We start from the raw sequence: 24,814 nt of genomic DNA, 5'->3' as shown, positions 1-24,814 counted from the left end.
ATATTGCAGTTTTACATTTTACAAGGAAAAAAAATCTTCCTCTTTTAGAAATCAAATCTAGATTTGTAACATTATATGGTTCATATTTTTAAATGTGATAATTGTCGTATGGCAATGTATGCACTATAATAGTTTATTTTGAATCAAGTATTATTACTGAAAAATATAGAATACAGAAACCTGTTCATAAAATTTTAAACTTCATAAATAATGTAGGCCAAATATTAGAAAGCAACACACTCATTTTTGTATTCACTTTTTAAATAAAAGAAAGAAACATTGAAGCTTAAATACAATATCAGCATGACATTTTTAGAGAATGGTTATAAATAGAGCATTGTATGTCTGCCTTATGGTAGAAATGACACTTCATTTGGTATAGCTCTATATTTTAATATTTGAATGCATCCCATTAATGTATGTTACAATGGATTGTTAAAAGGCCTTTTGTTGTAGTTGGCAAATTGATCAATTTTCCAAAATGAATGCATATCAAGGTAATACCGGGATAACATGTATTAAATTGTGTGGTATCTCTGTACATTATACTGCAAAAGAATATAAACTGTGACTTTACAACAAGTATTTTTTTTAAAATGGATTAAACTCATTAATATAAATATAAAAAAAAATCTATGTAAAGGATTAAGACCAAACTTTCTCTAAATTGTAAATAAGAAAATATATAGTACTTGATTATGACATTTTAGTATTTTCCGTGAAGAAGCATTTCTATAAATTGGCCCACAAATATATCCAGTGCATGAAGTTTCTCAAAAGACTTGGGGTAAAGCCCTTTTGGATTATCTTTTCGGCAGCAATCTAAACCTCCTATTATCCTTACGCCAAGTACCTGGTAAATATATATATAATACAATTACCGGAGAGCCATGTGTTTGCTACCTGTTAAATAGTAGAACAGCATGTGCTAAGGAATAGAAACAAGTCTTTTGTCGTTAAGGGACATCATCCATTTTCATGTCATTAGTTTTTATTGCACATCATTTGTTATAGTGGAACTGTCGCCGACAAATTTTTTGGCATGATTAGAAGCTTGTCACTTATAAATTCAAATTATTATGCCATGAACTACTTCCAATACCTTGTTTCCCCTTTGTGCAATGCTATAACATACAATGAATAATATAATAAATAATAATTATAATTAAAAAAGAAAGCTCTCGATGTTAGAACAGCATTGCCCACATAATGCAAACCACTGTGGGATAAGAAGTACAACTTTAATATTTAATTCAACCCTGTTACTTTAGTTCCTTCACCTTAATCTTTTACACCAAGTCAAACTTTGTTTAATTAGGATGAAAAATCATTCAAATCAAGTGACCTAAACTGTCTGAGACACAGAAGAGGTGAATTTATTCGATACATATTGATTATCGGCTTGTATTACTAAGAATTATATAAGCAATCTCATGTGAACAATAATGTCACCTGCTGTGGGGTTTCAAAAGTGATTAAAGCAGACATATTTATAGCGTTTGGAGTAATTTATTAAAATGCATTTATTAAACCTACCACCTATGGATTATGTATTATATGTATTTCAGTTGAGATAGCTGAAAGGGAGATAGAAAATGGGTCGCCCTTCCAACGGCAGCTCAATCCAACGGCAACTCAATAATATATTTAAATTACAAAAACAAAAAATGTCAGCACAACAATAATGCTAATAAATTGTGTTTGTCACAATAACAATACATCGTATAAATCACAATTAATTTCAATGCATAAATCGATGGGTCCCATACAGAAACATGATTGTGGAAATGAGCCAATAAGCATATATATATGTAACAAACCACTGGTTACCGCTTGGTCAAGATATTAGAAGGCTGTACCCAAGAGATCTTACCCCAATGTTTTGGTGTCACTGCCTTTATCAAGGGTGAGAAAAGATCCAATGGTTTATACATGAAATGGGATTTTTAACAAATATGTATAATTCTATTTAATTTGTGAACACTGTTGCATAAATTCAAAAGTGTAGGGATTCTTAAATACTTGTATTTCCTGTCCTCGGATAATACATAGATATATTCCATTACCAAATGGAATGTATCCTTGAAAACGTGTATGGTGACTCATGATCATAATTTTAATAAAATTAACATTTGAACAAGCTATGGGTGACACATAATGGTCTTCATTTTGTTCCTGGTTCAAACAGTCACCTCTTTTGCATAATCTTTAATTTAAAAAAACATTTAAAGATAAGAAATGTCTTGGATGTCCTTGAACTAAGCATAATACTTGGATTTCTATAAATATGTATATCTATGGTATGCCTTTAACTAAAGGATGAACTATTCTTTTTATAGTTCATATTAAATTCTATTTATTTTTCCGCTTCTGTTATAATTCTATTGTAATAAAGGCTAGATTATATATAACGAACATGAATACTAGAGTTATTCTTTAAACGTATGGTTTTTATAGGAGTTTTTATAGGAGTTCATAAGATAGCTTCAACATTCTTATGATGCTATGCATTGCTGTATCATGAAACAGAACACTTAGCAAGTTATCTAAAAGTAATACTATCGACTGTTGTATGTGTCCTTTTCCTCTGTCAAATCTTATCAAACAAGTTAAGATGCTTTAATTGTGCATCCATTGGTAGTTGTGCCACTCTTCTAGAGAAGTAAATAATATCTTGGAAGAGAGTTAATCAGTGGTTGAATAATTTGTACATAGTGGTGTTAGAGTCATACTATGTAGTTATTAAATCTCTTGGCTCTTCCCCAATCCTTTGAGATTCAGAGAGACTGAATATGTGAATGGATTGAATTGGTATCTAGATTTTGACTCATTGAATGAACATCTCTGGTACTCAAAAGGTTACGCTATAAAAAAAAAATAATAATAATAAAATGCACCTCTATTTGTTCCTGAGGCAGTCATGGACTTATAGTGCATTTGGATTCATACACGTTATACTTAAAGACATTTTCATCTAGAGGCTAGACCCCTCATCCACCCTATCTCATGCTCTCTGAATGTCTCCCTACCTTCTCTGTCGACAACTTCCGCTTCTGTGTCTCACAGCTCTAAATATGTGTCCTGCACCTTCGTGTTCTTCAGCTTTTTCCTCTTTTCTTTTTTCTCTTCTCTTCTCTCTTCTTTCTTTTCTCTTTTCCCTCTTCTTCCACATCTCTGCAGACATGACCTCCCGGCCAAATTTCTCCAAAATGTTAATGTTTATGTATGTTAATGTATGCTGTTAGTGTGTGTGGGTGTTAGATCGAGTTTGCATGTAAGTATGCTTCAGTGTTTGTGTGAGTGTGCATGTGCTACATGCCAGAGAGAAGGGGGTGTCAAAGAAATCTAGTACCCAGGAGCCAGTAACTCTAAGCTTACCCTCTACATTAGGCCTCACTGCAATAATAATAATACAAGTATCACTGTGGTGATAATGCTTAATTGACATTTTGACCTTATTTATAAAAGGATGAGATATAAAGTAACTAAAATACTTAAGTATTGCAAGTAATACATAATTAATGTCCTGTTATTCTATACAGTGTCTTCAACTGTGCTCGAGCTTTGATTAATTGGGAGTTCACAAATGTTGTTGCACATGTGCATACATGGCACACAAGGAGCAAGCAAACTAAATGACCATTAGTGTACCTGAATTAAAGGCAAACACTATTGGTTTACTAATGCTTTAAAGGCATTACCGCTGCATGCTTCTTTACTTTAGATTCTGTGCAGCTTTACTATAATACAGCAGGGCCAGACTGGCTGGATATGCTGCTGCACACTATGTGAGCATAAAAGGGTAGTGCGTGGCTGTGTATATCCAGCCATCAGACTTGCTTACATAATCAGGCAACCATTTGCTTTAAAGTGCCAGGGCCGCTCTATCATCGCTAGTCCAGCCCTGCAACAGAACACATGCAATGGGGTCTATTCACTAAACTGTGTGCTTGCTAATTGCATATGCACTCAAACTTGCATGAGTTGGGCAAAGCTAAGCTAAATAAGCAAACACAAAAAGAAATCTTGCATATGCATAAATATAGAAGATGCACGTATATGCCAGTATGTTAAAAAAAAAAAAAATGCAAGCAACTGACAATTTGGTTTGACTTTTTGCTACTTTGCATTGGTCATCTACAAAACATTAATAATGTTAATGCATGATTGTTCCTAATAAGAATCAATTAAGTTACTTTAAGGTACAACCCAGTGTATGTACCTGCACCACCGTAATTTAAAAAGGTTTGCAGATGTTAGTGGTCTCCTTGGAGCATTTACTATAAATCACTGCAAAGCATTTTGCTTTGTGCACCTGTCCAAAGAGTCTGCTTACATGAGCGGCAGATCAGGTGAGTATTGGGAGCCGATGGGCAGCCCATCGGGTATTTGCCCAGTGTACCAGATGGACAGTCCGGGCGTGACTATAAATTCACAAGAGCAGGGTCCTTTTCTCCTTCTGTGCCACAAGATTTTTTCACATCATTGTGAATGTTATTATTTCACAGCACTGTGGTTGGTGCTCTATAAAAGTAAAATATAATGATAATTAATAATAATAAAAATAAACAGAGATGCCACTGTTTGACATATGTTAGCAGAATAGTACTGGATAAGTAAACGGTTGTCTCCAATTTCACTGAAATAAGCACCAAAGATACAAATTTATTTTGCTTCACTGATCTCTGAAAAGCATAGAATTGTCTGTTTCTTTAACACTTGAAAACAAGCTCTGATTTCTGCCACATGAAAACTGTGACAGGTTCCTATTTTAATCATAAATTCCATTAAATGTGTTTTATTACTAATATCCAGCTTAATTGAACTTTTTTGTAGCACATCATAAACCTTTCTAAAAATGAGTAACATATGATCCTCTTCAAATTCCTTTTATGCTTTTTGGGAAGCATTGTGCCTGGATTTTATCAGCATGCAAAACAAAGATAAGGTTCTTAATGCATTATTCACATAAGAAGAGAAAAGTTATGGTGTTTTAATTATAAGATAAGAAAGAATCAAGCTGGTATATCAAATTAAAACAGGCTAAACCTTCTACAATCAGATTAACGATTGTTGAATCTTTCTACTACCCCTAATTTGTTTACAGCTAATTTTGAAAATTTAAATAATGTATAAATGCAAGGCTTCATTCATTTATTATTCCTTCTGGTTTGCCTAAGAAGGTATAAGAAAGCCAGCAACCCATGGTGCATTTGCCCTATACATTTGGGGAACTGTCTTGATACTGTGGGCATTAGTGGGCATTAGCGGGCATGGGTCATTAGGGAAGATCAGAGGATCTTCTCACTGAGCTATAGAAAGGACTGCAGCTCTTACATGACCAGCTTGCAACCTACTGGAATGGAGTTCTAGATTTACATCTATGTGCCCTATAGTTAATGAAGGCCTCGTACAAGCATTTCCTAAACTAGAGAAACATTTTTACGTAGTATAATGTTACAATTACAGTGTCACAATTGTCAAATTAATTTGGTCATTCTTAAACCCTTTAAAAGGGACAATCTAACATTTGACAGCCCCAGTAAAGAAGAATGCATATTACTTTAAAAAAAAAAACCCTGAAAAAATGTATAAGAATTATCACTGAGCCTCATAATTCTTGCCACTGATTAGCTACTTGTAGCGGCCAATCAGTGACAGGAAAGCGCTCCCATTGAATAGACTCCTGTCTGCGGTGTTTGTTGAGCCAGTGCTGCGGCTGACCGGTGACAAGTATATTATGTACATGGAGATGTGTTCTTCTGGGCAAATCTTCTGCATGGAAAATAGCTAGGAGCAGAGGAAGGTGCGAATATGTGTATGAATATGCCCCAATTCCCCCAATGTATTTGCAAGGGGAAACCATGTAAATGTAAAAGGACCTCTCAGCAATCAAATGCATTAAAGTGCATATGATGGCTGGAGTGTCCCTTTAAGTTAATGCCAGGTCCCCTACCACCCAACCCTCAAAAATCTAATAGGGAATGCACAATTTGAGCACGACAATAAGAGGAAATAACCATGGATTAATTAACTTGCCTAATAAATATATTGGTTTTGACAAACTCTCTTTAACTTCAGTTTATCAATGTCATTTTTGACATTTCTGGCAATAAGTTTGAGGAACACAAAATTGTCTTATTTATTTGCAAGTGCGCAAATCAAACACCCAAAAACAAAGCTATACTTCGCTGGCCCAGACTGGCCAGCCTAAACACCCACTAACTATATCTTCCTGCCAGACCCGGCTAAGCCAGGCTCTGGAAACCTCCCTCAGACAGCACATACAAGTCCAGGCAGGCCATGCCACAGATGGCTGAGGGTTGTCTCTACGGACTTTCCTTCTCCTGGGAGTCAGGCTTCAGGAGGTTTTAATGCCCAGCACCTGTACCTGATGCAGGCTTCGTAGAAATCCCGATGGGATCCTGCAGACATGAAGTCTCTTGCAATAGCTGGCTTGGCGTGTCCCGTCAAAGAGGTGTATGTACAGCATCACATAGTATTTTTGGGCAAACATTAATATTTTCAAATTCACAGAGAAATAGGCCTCACATTATGAATAATATGAACATAATTACAATAAAAATAAGTTTGAATGTGTAAAAAAATCACATTAGTTTGGCAACTAATTAAAGCACTGCATTAAAGCTGGAAAGAGTTCACTTACTTAATTACTAGGATAAAAAGTCAAGTTTTTGACTTCCATGCCAAGGTAGTTAGTAAATAACCGCACAAAACATATCAACCTTCAAAGTGTATAATATATTAATTCTGCAGTAGTATAAAGGTAAGATCCCCTGAAGCATGGAGTCTAATGTGAAAATATATTTTTAGGAAGTGGCACATACTGTCAGGATATTTTATATTACTGGAAGAACTGCTATTTAATATTTATGTTTCACAGAGTAAAAAAAAATATTGAACACAAATAGGGAAAACCTGCTTGCAACATGTAGGCAAGAGGGATAGCCATCTGCCCATATAGTGGAAAAAAAACATTAAAACCATACTCAAGCATAAGAAATTCAACTCCTGGGACATACAGTCAAGTAACAAGTGCTAACTGTTAAGCCGATGCATTTTACAAATGGAGGGCAGAGAAGAACGCTAGGCATTTGCAACATCACCCCCCCCCCATTAATGATGCATGAAGGCTTCAAAATGCTTGAGAGTCTTTTGGGTAAAAATGCAGTGCAATATAGCCATGTAAAGTTAGATTTGTGTATTTTGAGAAGTATTCACTGTGTATGGGCTGAATTATTGCTTTGTGCACTGATCATGATTACTCTAGCAGCAACCCATGAATCTGAATATGTATGCCATATTACTTGCATAAAATGAAATATGAATTAAATAAGAGTAAGAATATGTACACGCAGCTTTTTAATTGCATCGTTGGTACTAGCGGTAGTACTTGTCTAGTACTTGTGTACAAAGTGCACAAAAGTGGTCACGTTCTCTCATTTTACACTACCTATGGTGTGCTGGTAAATCATAAATTTTTAAGATTAAGAAACTAGCTTTGGCGCCAAGATTTAAAGGTCCGTAAGAGTGACTATTGGTTACCGGCAAGGGCTCGTCTGGCATCAACCAATGAAGAGCAGCTGCCCTTTCCCATTCAAACTAAAGAATGAATGGGAAAGCATAGCTGCTCTTTATTGGTTGATCCCAGATGAGGCCCCTGCGGGCAACCAATACAGTTGCTCTTACAGACCTTAAAATCTGCTTAGTGATTCCCAGCCATGATCAAGCAAAGCTGCATCTCGGCGAAACAAGCGTATTATTTTTTTCAGGTACTAGAGATCTATTTTTCTCACACTTTTAGGTTTTCTCCCTTTTGGATTCTGCTATAGTATAGAAGACATAAGATAGGTTAGAAAACCTGCAGAAAATGAAGACAATTATGAATATGAAGAATTTATACGAATATTCACCCCAAACGTGCGAATATTCATAGACCAGAAGACAAACACGAGGACGAACATGAAGGCTTTCCCAGCGCCCAAGTCTCATAAATATTTAACAACAACAATTACCGAAAATTATTTCAATTTGTTTATAGAAAAAAAAAACAGCACACCTGAAATGATACTTTCTAAGGATAATAAGGTTCTTTCTTTGACCTATTTTAAAAAAGTAGGGAGCTTCTTCGGGTTCTAGGTTACTTAAAAAACATTAAACATAAATAGTTATAACCATTTCCCTTTTGACATGATTTTCGACAAGCTACACTCATTATTAAAGCATTTTTGTTCTGAATATACTAATCTGATCTGCTTTTACAGAAATAACTTAGCACACTGCTGCCATCTGCCAGCTGAGAAATCTACTATATATAAAAAGATATAAATATATATATATATATATATATATATATATATATATATATATATATATATATAGGAGAAAGAGAAAGAAAAGACAGTTCTAGACTAAAGCCACTGTTATGTTATTATGTGGTCAATAAAACAAGTTTTGCTTTTCCCAGCAATAACATGAAATGTTATTATATTTAAGAAGAATGGGGACCACATGATAATGGAAGAACAATACAGTCTTCCATTTTCCTTACGTTGATGGCAGGAGGGATTGATTGGTTAACTCCAAGACCTCCAGGCTGCTCTTCTTCTTAGTCCTCCTCAAAAATGAGGGTATTAGTAAAAAAAAAAGACCACCCAAGCACCCCTTGCCACCTCTGACCTCACCATGTACAAAGTGGTGTGGGATAGTTAAGCCAGCTCATGAAGATGGGAGTTGGTGTTTAGCCTCTGCATGGCTTTGTATTCATTTTGAATCTATTGTTGCCCAGTGTAAAACATTTTATTGTTGGTGGTTATTTGGTATTTGTAGTTTTATGAACGACTAACTTTTATAGGCAAAAGTAGCAAAATTCATTATTAACACTAGTAATTAAGAAAATGACTACACTATATCTGGCAAGGTTAATGTGTAATTATTTTAGATTACAGTACCATCTATTTCTGTCTTCTTAATAAGGCTCCCTTTTCAGAATGCAAGCTGCTACTACTCTTAGCCTATTCAACAGAGAAGGTAGCCAGCTGAATTTTAAAATGTTTAACTGATATGTATAGCCAAATGTATATGACATTGTGACATTTTTTATTTCTTTGATTTAAAATCTTTGTAAAGTATTGCTATAAATCCTTAAATGATTTTATGCAAGCCTTTTATATTATGCAACAAAAAAAGAAAATCTCTATGAGTCACTGGTTTAGCTTAAAAACTACAAAAAAGGAAAGAAAATAAGTTTCCTGCTAAGTATAATTGACAGTGAAAATTAAAATTTAAAGGTTAACAAGCCCTCAAAGATTGCAGATGGAAGAATTAAATGATGTTTTATATAATTATGAGTCGTACAAACAGATGGTATCTCTAACACTGTTACAGTTCCTTATTTTAAAATAAATTCAAGGAATAAAAGTTAACTTTTACATGCCCCATGCCGACATACCCGATTTATATGTTTAATAACAAATGTTGCAGAATGTCAAAATACAAGAATGATATAAAAAGATCTGTTTTGTTTAAAATACACATTCAATAGCTGTTTTTAGGTACAACAATTACTTGGCTGCAAGAAAACCCATGTAGACTGGGCAAGAGGTTTTAACTTCATGTCAACCTTAATATCGTATTTGTAGATGAGAAAACAGACATTTTTACAATGCAAAACATTTCATTGTGAATGGAACAAAGATCTGTTAAATAGTTTTATTAAACTGAATTTTTTTCCCAAACATAAATAAAATACATACATGTCAGAGTGTTATCGTTTATGTTCATATTGAATCAGAATCTGTGTTTGGGAAACGTATTGTTGAACAAATTCTATCAATAACATACCGTATATAAAAAAAATGTTTGTATCCATAAATCTCGAGCATTGCCTCTGCAAACCAAAATTAAGGCTAAATTGGGCAGTACTATCCTGAACTGACCTCATAATAGGAATAATAGGACATTCAAAATAGGAAACTGAAAGACCACATTTAGTTCAGATTTAGCATAATTTGAAATCCTAAAAGTGCATAAAGCGTATATCAAACTATGAATACTTAGGGAGAAGTCAACAGCATCTCATACATAATATTCATACTGGCAACCTTAGATGTTTTTCAGACTCATGTCCTGAACATATCATAATTACATTGCTCAACGCTAAATGAATATTTGATAAAAAAACCAAAAGATTCATGAATCTCTACTGACAAAACATAAATTATTTTTGGCTTGAAGTTGCATAGCATACAGCACAACATTAACTGACATTAATTACAAAGTATATAAAAGATTGTCATTGATGTGTTTTTCTGCCTACATATATTACCTATAGAAATTAAATTAATTGATAACATGCTTATTTGAAATATGTTTTATGGATTGAATACAAACAAACTAACCAAAATCCTACATCTAAAAATTAACTTTTATTGGTATATCATACAATAATCAAATTGTTGCAACTAAGCATATCATGAACTCCATACATTTAGTCTCTATAGAAAAAAGAAAACTTCGATTTTTTCCTTTACTCATTTACCCCCTCCCCCTTTCTAATAAATGTACACATATGATATCCTCATCAACAACAACAAGATTGGGAGCATAGCCTACATCATCAGGAGTAATTATATGAGCACGGGCCAAACTTGTTAAGCCTTATTCATCCTATGTCAACTCGTTCCTGTAAGCACGGATTTATCTGATTAAATACTGACAAGTGAACACTAAGCTTTCTGTTTCTATTTATTTATCTCAGCTGTGCCCCCATATGGTCATTTTGGAAGGTCAGCAGCAAAATTATCTGTAAAGTACCTTCATAGGTAGTCTGCCAGTTCAATGACATGTAATGGGGCGCCAAGTAGAGACTCATCAAGCCACCAAATCCATGGGCCATAAGCAAAATGATCAAATTATAACCTCCTCCCAAAACAACTAAACCTATGAATTCTTGTAATCCATTAAGTATTAAAGAAATAAACAAGTACTGGTTACTATTATGGGCATAAATTGTGGCGAATATAACTGTAACAGGCCTATGGATTCCTTTAAGAACAAGGCTTTACCATCTCTATCCCTCCAAATGTATTTGTCACAATCATAAAGCCACACCCTTAGTTTTGGAGTCTATATAACTTGAGAAAAACATTTGTGTCTATCTTCTCAAAAATGTGTCTCTTGTATGAAAGCAATGTGTGATTTAAAGGATTTCAAGTCTAAACAGAGCTCGGATCTCTACTCTGGGATGTTCAATTCCCTTACATTCCAAGACAAAATTTTAATTATCATTTAGCCATCAAGGTCATAAAATATATAAATAGGTAAAGGGAGGAGATTCCCAAATAGTTAATGAATAATGAGCCATGAAAAACAAGTTTTAATGCTTGCCTAGAGGATGTAAGTTAGCTTTTCGCATTGCTTCCTTATTTCCATAGAAATATTAACGCGTAACATATAGAACCACCATGCCAATATTGCTATCTGCTATCAAGTGGTTCTGAGGTTGGAGTGTCCTTTCTTTTACCGTTCAAACCCTTTGCCTGCAACATTGTTGTTCCTACCCAACACTGTAGCCTAGGCCAGCAGTCATATTTCCCCTTCCCTAGTGGTCCAGGGGGACCCTTTATGCTCATCCAGTCTACAGGCAGATAGAACTTGCATTGCACAGCACATTATGCACTGCAGCAGCTGCACAGAGAAGAGCATCCTGTACCTTTTGTTTGGTTAAAGTTCATTTAAGGATTTGTTATAGTGAGATATACAACGAGAACATGTCTCGAACGCACCCTACTCCAAGCGTGCGTGCAGCTTGGTTCTGGTGGTAAAGGGGTTAGAATTCACTATCTGTCTGCCCTAGTCGAGAAATAGTGATAAAAATATCCACCCTTGATACCACCCACAATTAACTATAATCATATAACTAATATCATAATGCTGCCACCACCAAGACAATTTATAAATGGGGTGCCTTGCTCCCCCAAGTGAATTAGACAAAGAACCCACACAATATACTTTAACACAATAATTATGTGATTTCAAATTACCAATAAATTGGTCTAATCCGGTAACGTGATTCTTTACCAGACAAAGGCAGAACTTAATAAAGGAATATTTATTATGAAATAAAAAAATATTCACAGTACATATAAAAAATAAATTAACAATTTAATCACACCAACATATAAAAATAAAAGGGAAAATGGCGACTTATTTCCAAATTAGATCTTGGCCCCCAAAATAAGCACACTGACCAATTTCCACTCATTAAATTTATACTTTTTCCAGTTCATCTCGAGTTTCCAAGCGGGCCCAGAGGTGGTATAAGCGGAGGGAAGGTATACCTATAGGAACCATAAGTGACCTTCCCTTGTGTGGTGGAACCATATCAGTCAAAATAACTCATTTTCATTTTATTCTCCCTCCTGTGCTCGCCACATCAATACTTTTTGCATTTATGAATTTCTTATAAATAATGAAGTCCATAGATTTGTCACACTTGCTACTTATAATTGAATACCACGGACTTCACAATTTCTTCCAAACAGTTTACGTTGCACTAGCCATATTTGTATTCTTTTTGTGGGGTGCCCTTTCCCTGTTCTAGAAATGCACAAAAGGAGATATGATTATGAATCTACAGGTAATTATTGATGTATGTGTTGGATATGACCCTGGAAGAAATTGTTTTCCTGACTGCTAGTGGTCACTTAGCATATCAAAAGAATTCACTATCTATGAGGGGATCCAGGCATATGGTGGAATACTCAGCAAGTAGACATAGAGGCACCTCCGCTGTAACATTTTACACCCTGCAGAGAGCCCTGGTTGGAGTCTCAGCTTCAAAAGACAAACTCATCTTATAAGACCTTTTGGCACCACATGCCTATACAATTGAATTAACCCCTCTCATGCTGAAATTTACCATACCACCTCTACTAGGTAGCAAGTCCATGTATGCATTACACAAGTTGGTGTGACAGAGCACTTAATAAAGCAAAAAGCAGGTTTAAATCAATGAGTTAGGGGAAGTTGCTGCACATCTCAGCATGGTATTTTATCATACACAGCTGGACATAAAGAGGAGAAGATAAGCAGCACAACACAAATCGACTCCAGTATACAGTACCAAAACAATTAAAAGTTTTTTTCAATTAAAGAAAATGGATAAAAAGGGGCATAAAGAAGTAGCAGCAAATAAATTACATTTCAGAAACAGCAAATAGAAGATTGACAGCATACGGAACAGATAATGCAACTTATGTATGGACATGACCAGTGGTTTGTTGCACCCTGTGATTTCTTTTTAACCACAATTCCTCTTTTCCATGATTATTATAATCATAAAATGTATATTGTTTTTTCAGGGAAAATAAGGCTTTCTTTTTAAAGATTGAGTGTATGACCAACTAGCATTTACACATCAGCTTAAGCTATCAGCTGAAAAAAAATAATTGCACATGTGAAATGTGTGCCATCATACACATTTTAACTCATCTCTTGAAGAGGAGACAAAGTAGGAGGAACGACGAGTGCCCAACCATGCCTCCCTTCTCTCTGTATCTCCTGTGCTGTGATATAAGCCGTTGACACTGAATTAAAAAAAAAAAAAATAAAACAAAATACCCTGACCCAAGTGGGGTGAGATCCAAAGTGATACTTCTTGAGTTCTCATATTCGACCCATGGACATGGGCCAATCTAAAAAGTAATATTCAAATAAGAATAAATATTTTGCCACATGATGGCAGCAGATTCTAAAATGGCTGCTGGTTGCGGGTAAACATGCATTGCATACAAAAAAACAAAAAACTGTCTGCGCTTCTTACCCTAATAAAGTTGGCAACAAATATATAAACATAATATAAATGAGAGGTTTTGGTTATATGAATTGGCCAAAGCATAATTAAGCTCACCCACCATGTCAAGGCACACTCTCAATAGGGTGAGAACAATGTACAGCCAATACACTGTTTTTGCAGCATGCTTACACCTGTTTGGTAGGCCTCGTATTATACATTTGTATTATTTGAGCCTGTGACTAGCTTAGCGCACCTACATTTTTTCTTTTCCCTGTTTAACCCCTTCGTGACAAAGGCTGATTTTACTTTTTGTACCCTTCGTGACAATGGCTGTTTTATCGTTTCTGCGGTGTTTGTGTTTAGCTGTAATTTTCTCTTAACCCATTTACTAAACCCACACAAGTTATATATTGTTTTTTTCAGGACAAGAAGGGCTTTCTTCAGACACCAAAATTTTTTTCATATGATGTAATTTCCTATAATAAAAATAATAAAATATGACGAAAAATTGAAAAAAAAAACACATTTTCTCACTTTTATTTGAAAAATCTTTTATTCATCATAAAAAACTACTGAAAAAACCTGCTAAATAGATTCTACTATTTGTCCCGAGTTTAGAAATACCCAATGTTTTTATGTTTTTTTGCTTTCTTCTACACGTTATGGGGCAATAAGTACAAGTAGCGTTTTGCTAATTCAAAACCATTTTTCTCTGAATCTGGTAATTCTGTCTCTATGTGGTATTTGGGGCATCTTTGAAGCCAGCAAATTAAATTTACCCCACCAAACCATATATTTTTGAAAACTAGACACCCCAGGGTATTTTAGATGCTGATAGTTTAACCCTTTCCATGCACTAATCCTACCACCAACCCTTGTCAAAGTTTGGGATAGTAATTGTTTTTGGTGTTTTTTTCACATACTTTGTACTTCAGGTGTGAAATTACAGCTCCTGGTATATGTTGCTGTCACACAACACCCAGATATGTGTCCAGCAACATCTCCTGAGTACATTGATACCCCACATGCATGGGTTTGTCAGATTGTTTGGGGGCAAAAGGGCCACATTTGGAACATGAGCAATTCAAATTCAGTAGGAATTTTACATCTGGGTAAAGAAAAATGCTTGTACCCAACTATCAGTAGGGACAGGTTACAAGAAAGCCTGGCCTATCTCCAAGAAGGGATTTGATCTAGCACCTTAAGTGGTCCCTCATGCCACGGAATGGACACAGGGGTCACTTGACAGTGCAAATAAAAACGCTTAAAAATGGTGGAGCAAATAAAAGCTAAAAAACAGTAAATGTAACAAAAAATTAAAAAAAAATACAAAAATGGAGCAGGAACAAAAAAAAAATTAAAAATGGGAAACTGTGTGATACAGCTTGAAGCAGTCACCGACACAGAGTGCAGGTTTTCCAGGGCAATCTGGACAGTAAAATGTGGTGTCCTTTCTTTGCCCCCTGCTGTAGCATACCCTGCATCTCTTTTGGGGATTCTGCTTCTTTGCTGTAGGGGGGATTTTAAAAATAAAATGGGTAGCCCCAATTCTGTTGGTTCCCATCACTACTTGGGGACCAGGTGCATCACGGTACAAGATACCTGAAATTACTTCGAGCTGAAACTGCAAAAAAGACAGCTTCAGCCCAGTGTCTGCTTTTTTGTGCAGCAAAAAAGCGTTATAGGTTGCAATTTGCATTAGATAAATTGCAACCTTCTTGTACCAGGCCTTTGTCTTCCTCATAATGAGGTAGGGCTGTAGGAGTTGATCTGACAGATCAACTCCACCCATGTGCTTGTTATAGGCCCTGATGCACACTGGCTTTGTAGTGACCCCAGCTCTGCCACGGACAGAAACCTCCACGGTTCTCTCATCGTGGATGGTGCTCAGCATGCACACCTCTTTTCTGTCCTTGAACTTCAATGCCAAAAGCTCCTCTTGGCGTAGAGCTGAGGTCTCCCCCTTTCCTAGCCGGGTTCGTACCAGGCGTTGTGGGAAACCCAAGCGGTTCTTTTTTATAGAACCGCAAGCTACCGTATCGAAACAATACAGCAGCTTGAACAAAGGGACGCTTGTATAGAAGTTATCTACATACAAGTGGTAGCCTTTGTTCATAAGGGGGAATATTAGGTCCCAAACAATCTTGGCACTGGTGCCCAGATGATCTGGGCAACCTGGAGGGTCAAGGTAGCTATCCTTACCCTCGTATACCCGGAAGGCATGAGTATATCCTGTCTCGCTCTCGCAGAGCTTATACACCTTCACTCCATACCTGGAGCGCTTGGAAGGAATATACTGCTTGAATCCCAACCTTCCTTTATATTTCATTAGGGATTCATCCACGCAGATATTCTTTCCAGGTGTATAAACCTCTGGAAACCTGGCAGCGAGATGGGTAATCAGGGGGCGGATTTTGTACAGCCTATCAAACTGGGGGTCCTCCTTAGTGGGGCACAGGCTGTTGTCGCTAAAATGCATGAAACGAAGAATCATTTCATACCTTTGCCTAGTTATAGTTTGGGCAAAAATGGGGGTACTAAAGATGGGGCTGGTGCTCCAGTAGGAGCGGATGGAGGGCTTTTTTATAATGCCCATTAACATTGTGAGTGCCCAGAATTTAAGAAATTCTGGCACGTCAATGGGAGTCCATGGCTGTTTTGCCCAAAAAGAATTAGGGCTAGCAGCACGGTGCTGCTGGGCATAAATGTTTGTTTGTGTGACAATGTCTCCCAAGACATCGTCTCCCAAAAAAACCTGCACAAATTGCAGTGGAGTGAATCCTGTAACATCAATATTGATGCCAGGAATTCCAGAAAAAGGAGGGATAGCTGGCTTGTACCTATTAGGCGCTACCCATGCCTCTGGTGCACTGCCACGGCTACGTGTGGTAGGCGTCCTAACAGCCACAGATACATCACTAGATGTATCTGTGAACTGACCAACGTCAAAATCTGACGCTGTATCAGTGGCCTCAGAATCTGTGGCCAAAAAGGCATACGCCTCCTGAGCCGTATAGCGCTGCATGGTAAGAATTGCAGCAAAAATAGTGGGGAAGGAAAGGGTTAATGGCTATAATAAAAAATAAAAAAAAACCTAAAAAAAGTAAAAAAAACTAAAAAAAGTAAAAAAACATGTAAAAAAAAAAAAAACAAAAAAAAAACAATTGCCACTATGCAAGATCACTGTTTATGCAGTGATCAATGGCAATGAAGGGGTTAATATTATATGGGTGGCTCTTATAAGAGCCTTTGGATCAATATATATATATTTTTATTAGGGAATACCTGAAATACCAGAACACACCGATCTGTCTCTCTCCCTCACTAGAAGCAAGTGAAGGAGGGGGGCAGATCCAATACTGATCAAAGGCAATGTTTAGAAAACATTGCCTTTGATTTATCAAATCATGATCACTCTTATGAGTGATCTGACCACTAGGGGTGTTATTCACTGGATGTCCATGACATCCAGCAACACCCCCCCGATGATGTCAGCAGGCTCCGCCCCCCGGCTTGATGGGCGCCGCCATCTTGAAACACCGCGTGTGTTTCGAAGACACCGGCACCGGGAAGGTAAGTTGAGCATTTAGGAAGCGATCGCGAGTCGCTTCCTTTGCTAAACAGGTGTTGCAAAGATGCCTCGATACTGAGGCATCTTAGCAACACCAGCTAAGCAAAGGAAGCGACTCGCGATCGCTTCCTAAACCCGTTTTTCGGCGGCGGGCGCCGCCATGTTTGAAAGACGTGCAGTCTTTCAAACATGTTTTTTTTTTGCTCCTAGGAGCGATCGGGGGGGGCGGGAATGTTTTTTTTGGTGTTGCTCAATGCCTCGATGTCGAGGCATTAGAGCAACACCGTTTGAGTGAAAAAATCGATCACGGATCGATTTTTTTCACCCGTTTAAAGACGTGCCGGTCCTGGCACGTCAATTGACATAATCGTCACGATTTTCAGTGACGTGCCCGGACCGGCAATTGTCACGAAGGGGTTAAACATGCATTCCATGCAAATGTGCACCAGTGACATTAAGTGGTTAGAAGCTACATTGCATCCCTTGATTATAACAGAAGGAATGGACAAAGTTTATATTTTGAAGACTCAAACTTATTTTTTTGCCAATACGCTTCCTACATTTTTAGGTACTTAACATTTAGTAAAAACATATTTTCTTTCCTTGGTTAAAACATTAATAAGCATTGTTGTAACTGTATGAAAATTGCCTGCCAAATAGAGCATGCCTTTATCTGATATGATTTATCGTAGAGCGCCTCACAGAGATTGAATGATGAGGCAGTGTTGTAGCTACCGATACTTTCCCAGTTTTTTTAAAGCAACTGCTGTGAAGTAAACTGCATTAAATTTTAGTAACTATTATATCAAACTGACAACAATTCACGATTACCACAAACCAAAACATCTCTTTAAATAATTCAGTTGAACTTGCCAAGTAATACATGAGTTGGTAAAAACAAGGTCAAGCTAAGGTAATCAATTATATACCAATAAATTTATAGATTATTTTATCAAATTATGATTTTAAATATTCAGATTATATAGTGATAAAGTGAACATATCATAACTATACTAAATTTGAAACTAAAAAAACAGGAACAATAACTATTATTAAATATAAGATGAACACATAATTTAAATTGACACTGGTATTGCGAGTGTGCAAAGACATAGTATCACTTTCTCTCATTACAGCACTGGACATTAAGAAATATGGTTTAATTAAAGCAATAATAATTAACAAAAATGTTATAGCTGATGGAAACTCATTCCTTCTCACACTCCATGATCAAGGGACTAAGCTAAATTCAGAAAAAAGATAGCTATTATGTTTCATCTCATCTAATCTATGTGTCTGTGTGTGTGGATGAGGGTAATAAATCAATGTAGTGGGAAGATAATATAAGTATACCTCATCATCCAGCCTTTACATTTCCTTTAAAATATGACAGAACTGGCCACAGCTTATGGCCATTCCACCATCTCCTCGAGCATTTTTTTCTATATATTCCTATATAGTTAAAACCCCTTTCCATTAAGTACAATGGTTATTGTAAGCAAGGGGACTTGAAATACATACAGCAGTTTTATGTTCTTCAACCACGTTTTGTACATTAATTTAATGCTATTTGGTTTACGTGTCTGAGATTTTATGTGAAATATATGGCCCCTTTAATATCTCCCTGACTATCATGCTGTATTAAAGCAACTTTCATTAGCTCTAATTAACAAAGTACCATTTGTACTGTACATTAAAAATTAAAATGTAATTTTATTTTTAATTTGAATTAATGACAATGTCATTAAACGAACAGGTCAAACTATATCAGGTCTTAGCCCTGGGTTAATCATGATTTGCAATTTACCAGAAAAAAAAAATTCATGGTGCAATCATTTTTGACCTTGGGATTATTAAACACACGTAAAGTGGTCCTTATTAAGCCGTAATGTTCACTTTGTACAAGAAAAAACTGGAGTTTTTAAGACCCAAATAACGTGAATAAATATTACTAAAGAACATTCTGTAATTTGATCAGTTGATCATTAAGTAGCTACTCAATATAATAATCATAATAAAATGTCATGATCTGCATTGGTATCTAGGAATATTGTAGAGCAGCATTCATATTAATTTGCTTTACAGTCCTCAAGAGGTGAATCTGTAGCATCATCCTCCCAATTAAACCAAACACTTTCACTTTGTATTACACCTATTGCTCTCAACTGACTTGTTAAGTAGAAAACAGAATCCAAATCTTTTTATTAACCAGCCTTACATTTCCCATAGGCCACAATGTTCACTAAGAAGTGAAAAAGTGATTTTACAAATGGCATCATGGTGTAGCTGGTTTAACATTTTTCCAGAGTTGTATAACCAACATTCACATGAAAAGAAACAAAAAACATGCAGAATAAGTTAATTTACAGTTGGACTAGGACAGCATTTTCCAACTCAGGTACTCTTAATGTCACTCAGTTAAAAGCTCCAGATCATGGTGTCGAGAGGTTAAGTATACAGAGTGGTACACAATAGTAGACATCCAATATGGAAACAAAGATAAATATAAGCCATGCCTGCAGGATACTTGTTTAGGCCTGGTGGTACAAGTACGTAGGGAAATCCAGGTGACTAGTAGGCATAGCAAAAAAAAGGAAATAACAGGGATAAAGGCAGGCATGTAACAAAACAAGGATACAAAACATTCAAGCTATCACTAGGACCCAAACTAATGCAAACATGTAAGGTTTAGTTTATCATACATAAGCTTCCCACTACTTTGTGGTACTATACGAGTCAAGCCAAAAACAAACCATCACAACTAAAGCAGGGGAACAGAGTCAAGGTGCTTATCTGTAGTAGGTAGGAAACAAACAGAGGAACAGGGTGCGACAGGTTAAATACAAATAACACAGAAACACGAAATAAGGCACAAAAATAGGCAGAATGCACAACTTGTATTCTGATAGAAAACAAGAATCCCACATTGTAACAATAATGTGGTTGAGTTGTACCCCAAATCACATAAGAAATAGGTAGCTCCCACCAAAAACATCCTGCTTTAGAAAACATTTGGGATATAGATATGTTTGCCGAAATAAGATGATGCATATATATGAGCTCTATATTCTTTTCACATGCAGCCTAGGGTAAATGATGAAACAGAGCAAATAGAATATAAGGCGCAAATAAGCATATTGGCAAACAGGGCTTTTTAGGGTATTATCATCATCATTGTCCCATAATCACATGCTGGAAGCATGCATTAATATTGAATGAGTAAAAAAATCTGAATTATAAAAAGATTTCCCAAATGTTTTAGCCATTTCGATCAAAATGGTATTCTCGTAAGCCAAAACCTCACTTTTACTTTCTTAAATATTCAGGTTTAAGGTTTCTTAACATTTTGGATTGATGGAGAGCACTATAGTTGTTCAATAATAAAATTAATCCTCAGAAATAAAGTACTCTGTAAAAAGAATGAAAACCACAAATGGTGCAATAACGTTTAAAAGGTTTAAAACAGCCCCCACTAGTTGTGCTACACTCAAGATTGTAGTAGGTACTGCCCCTTTAAGATAACCTGTATCTTAGGAATCCTGGAGGTTTGCTGGAACTTTTAAAACCACCTCAAAGTTTTAAAAAACGGTCATCTGCTGGATGCAAACGAATGGCAGGTAGGGTGGTGGCCTGCCCATTCAGTGGTCCCAAGTGTGACAGATATTCCCTCTCTCTATCAATGTCTCCCTACCTAGGTACAAGTACAGGTAAAGTTGTTTCCTATGATCTACCATCCATGTCTGACCACACACTTTGCAAAATGTGTTTAGTATTCTCACTGCATAGGTATGTGGCAGTATAAAATCTCAAACCAATAATATTGGTAGGACAAACAAATACCGGTTTTACGGCAGGAATAAAAAATAAAATGTTGCTAGAATGTATTAGTTTAATTTAATATTCTTATGCCATATAGTAATGATAAATGTTGTGTCCACTTTAAAAGCAATTCTTCCTTGATTTCATATGAGAGGCTTATAAGAAGAAAAAGACACATTTTAACTTTTTTTTTCCCCAAAAAGGAAAAATAAAATCTGGAAAACAAAATGATTTATAGGACACTAAACTGACATAACTTAAAATTCACAGTACAAACACAGTACAAACCCAGAGGGCTAGCCTCTCATGCACATCCAGGATTTGTACACTACAATCTGTCCTATTAAAATGCTGCAATGCTCGAATCTAATATAATGCAAGATTGTGGCAGCAGGAAGGGTAAAATGGTGATGCAGTAATGATTCATGGCTCAGAGCCCGAGGTGTCTCTTTCATCTCCTTGCCAAGTAATCAATTGCTTTCTGCTGGCATAGTACAAACTGACTGATAACTTACACTTCCTGAGAAGTGTGCCATTGTACAATTAAATCTGGAAGGGAAATATAAAGTCAGTCATATAGGACAATGAAAATATGAAATCCCGCTACTGATTTCCAAGGAAAATTATTAAAAACTTCCAAACAATATATGCTAGTACCCCACTGTTAACATCAAAATTGAAGGTCACATACTGATTGTTTTTTTCAGATTACAGAAATGTTTCTAAAAAAAGAAAAAAAAACCAGAATTACAGTGTTATCAGAGCTGAAAAAGAACAGTATTGATGGGACAAATTATTTTCATTATTTCATTGCACATAGGTTTTCACTTGCATTCTAATTGCTTATATCATTAAAACATTTATCTAAAAGTTTTCCCACCTCGTCAACAATTATGTTTGATATTAAATTGCTGTTGGGAGAAGCAATTGTCAATTATTATTAAGAATAATTCCTCTAGCGTCCTGTACGAGTGTGCAGTGGGAAATTGATTCCTCCAGTTTGCTAGGGGAAAAAAATGCACAATTCAAAATATATTTTTTTATTTCAGATGTAGATTTAGAATAGGCCTTGTGGGGAATATTTGGTGACTAATTGTTTTATTCTAGCGATAATACATATTTTATATTTAAAATATTAAATTTAATATACACATATCTAAATCGTTACATTTACTTATTCATAACAGATTCCATGAATCATCCTTGTAATGTCATAGATAAGATGTTTCATATGGTTCTATATTTGTAATTGTTTATTTTTCCTCTTTTTGGCCATTTAGGCTACAAATATAAACATGTAGTGTTCGTCTTCCAACTGAATGCCTGTGAATGCACGCTATAGTTATTATTGTAGTTTTACATCTACATAAGTGTGTAGCATGAGGCTACATTCATTGTATCCAGCAGGTAACTGTACACCTATGATCTATAGGGCACTAGCCTTAAAGTGCAAGGCCACATTTTACAAACCGCTCCTGTCTTGGTATTGGCAGTCCAACAGGGGTTCCAAAGGTGAAATAATTAAGCCAATAGACTGGCAGGGGAGGCTATCTCAGCGTATCGGAGAGTAGGATCCAGGTCCCCTGCAGCGCTGCAGGGATCTGTATCCTAACCCTGCTGCCTTCCAGGCGCCGGGAACTGCAAGTCCCGGGCGTCGGGCAATACGAATTGCGCATTCCTGCGCTAAGCCCCGAATATAGGCCGCACCCCCACTTTAAAGACTTAAAGTGGGGGGAAAAGTGCGGCTTATATTCTGGCAAATACGGTATACTTAAACCACCTGACAACCTCCCCTTCTATTCACAATAATTAGCAACAATTAGTCTATTGATTATTTCACTCACTATAGTAACCTGCAGTCTCCAACAACAATTATGTGGTTGAAGTCAACAGGCTTACCCATCTATCACAGGTCACTATACCATAGTTTGTTTATATTTTATCTTCTTCACTCACCTTATTTCTCACATGTTCCTCATATTCCATCATGTTTTAGTCTGAATATGTTTGTCTAATTTTGTCTGTAACTTCCCATCTTATGCTCTGTACCAAAGAGCAGCATACATTGTTGTCTATATTAAAATAAATGGTAATAATAGTAGACCACAATTACAGATTGTAAGGCTAATTCTCAAACTCTAATGTTGGTTATGAAAAGCATTCAAATGATCTCTTGTTTAAATATGCCTGTTTCAGACGTAAAAATAGCAAACGTGTTTCCTACTGTGGCCTTTATTTTTCTGAGAGTAGTAAATGCCCTTAGTAAGTCTTCTGTCATTATTTGAGTGTGTTGGCTGTTCTTTCAGTAACTATAACCATATTTTCTGCTTTTAATTCAGTTTTGCAGAAATGGTGTTTTATGTGCATGTTTCTATATTTTCTTTTTACATGATACAGCTGGCAAATAATATATGTATGATTTAAAAAAATATTGCGGAGGAGCCTTTCTGAAAAAGAATTTTGTTTGTGTAGCAATTCATCCACAAGAAAAAACCTTGTTTTTCCAATTCAGAGAGGTAGGAATTCGATATTGGTGAAGGTAATTTATAAAAGAGAAATTCTGGAATAAAGTTGTAAAATTGATCTAATTACCATATTACTTGGTGCAATCAGAAGGTCCATTACATTGGTAGCTATGGTGATAAGCATACCTGGGAACTCTCTGGGTTTGACCCGGAGATTGCCGGGTGAGCGCTGCTCCTCCGGTTCTCCGGGTCAAGTCCCGAATCCTCCGGGTTGCGGGACTTGACCCCAACATTAAGCGGGACTGCCGGCTGACTTCAATGTGCAGTCCTGGCCGCGTCCCGCAATGGAAGGCTACGGGTAGCCGGAGCCCAGAAGTTCCCAGGTATGGTGATAAGACCACATTTCAAACTTGGTACCTGAATTCCTCTTTGACTTTGATTTAAGGCACGATTCAATGATCTGTCCAAAAAGCAAAGTCCTATGGAGGCATCCTCCACTTTTTTGATTACCGAAGATAATGATTGCAGGTTGATTTAGAAACAACCTGGAGGTCAAAGGTCTGTTGACAATGTTTTACTTTACCAAGAGGGTGGTACATACAGTATATGGAGCAGCCTTCCATCCAGAATCGTAGAGGCTAATACAGTGACGGAATTTAAGCATGCATGGAATAGCCATAAACCCCTCCTGGATCTAAGACAAGACCAAGAAATGTGCAGATTAAATAGTTCTTTCTTGTCTGCCTTTTTATGTTTCGAATGAGCTGATTGAGATTTATTGAAGCACCACCCTCAATGTTCACTTTAATGGTCATAGGACTTGCCAATGCTTAGGTGTCTGAATATCCACATTTCCAATGCATTCTCAGTTAGTAGCTGGCTTCTACAGTAGAAACTTTAGTGAAGTCAAGAATATCACATGTCACATGTAAAAATGTATTTTATCATTTACTTCATGTGACAGTTTTGCATTATGAAATTTCAATTTAATTCCATGTTTTCTGCAAAGTAATTTAAACAGACATAGATTTATGAGAGTAATTTGATTAGGTTATTTCATTAGCTTAAAATGTAAATGCTTTCAAAAAGAGGATTTACATTTTTTATTTGGTTCTAATAAGTTGCAATAATAATTTATCA

At 36.2% G+C, this 24,814-nt stretch overlaps 1 non-coding gene across 1 annotated transcript; it reads right to left on the bottom strand.

Annotated features, from left to right (window-relative positions):
* Positions 1 to 14,943: 14,943 nt before the first annotated feature.
* On the bottom strand, positions 14,944 to 15,073 carry LOC149299015 (small nucleolar RNA SNORA35). The gene has a single exon (XR_016272390.1). It is a non-coding gene; the product is annotated as a small nucleolar RNA SNORA35 (small nucleolar RNA).
* Positions 15,074 to 24,814: the final 9,741 nt, after the last annotated feature.

This window comes from Sceloporus occidentalis, unplaced genomic scaffold (genome assembly GCF_023333645.1).
Source record: "Sceloporus occidentalis isolate IW3139 unplaced genomic scaffold, rSceOcc1.0.p SCAF_30, whole genome shotgun sequence".
Classification (NCBI taxonomy): Eukaryota; Metazoa; Chordata; class Lepidosauria; order Squamata; family Phrynosomatidae; genus Sceloporus; species Sceloporus occidentalis.
This window is presented reverse-complemented; position numbering and strand designations above follow the sequence as displayed.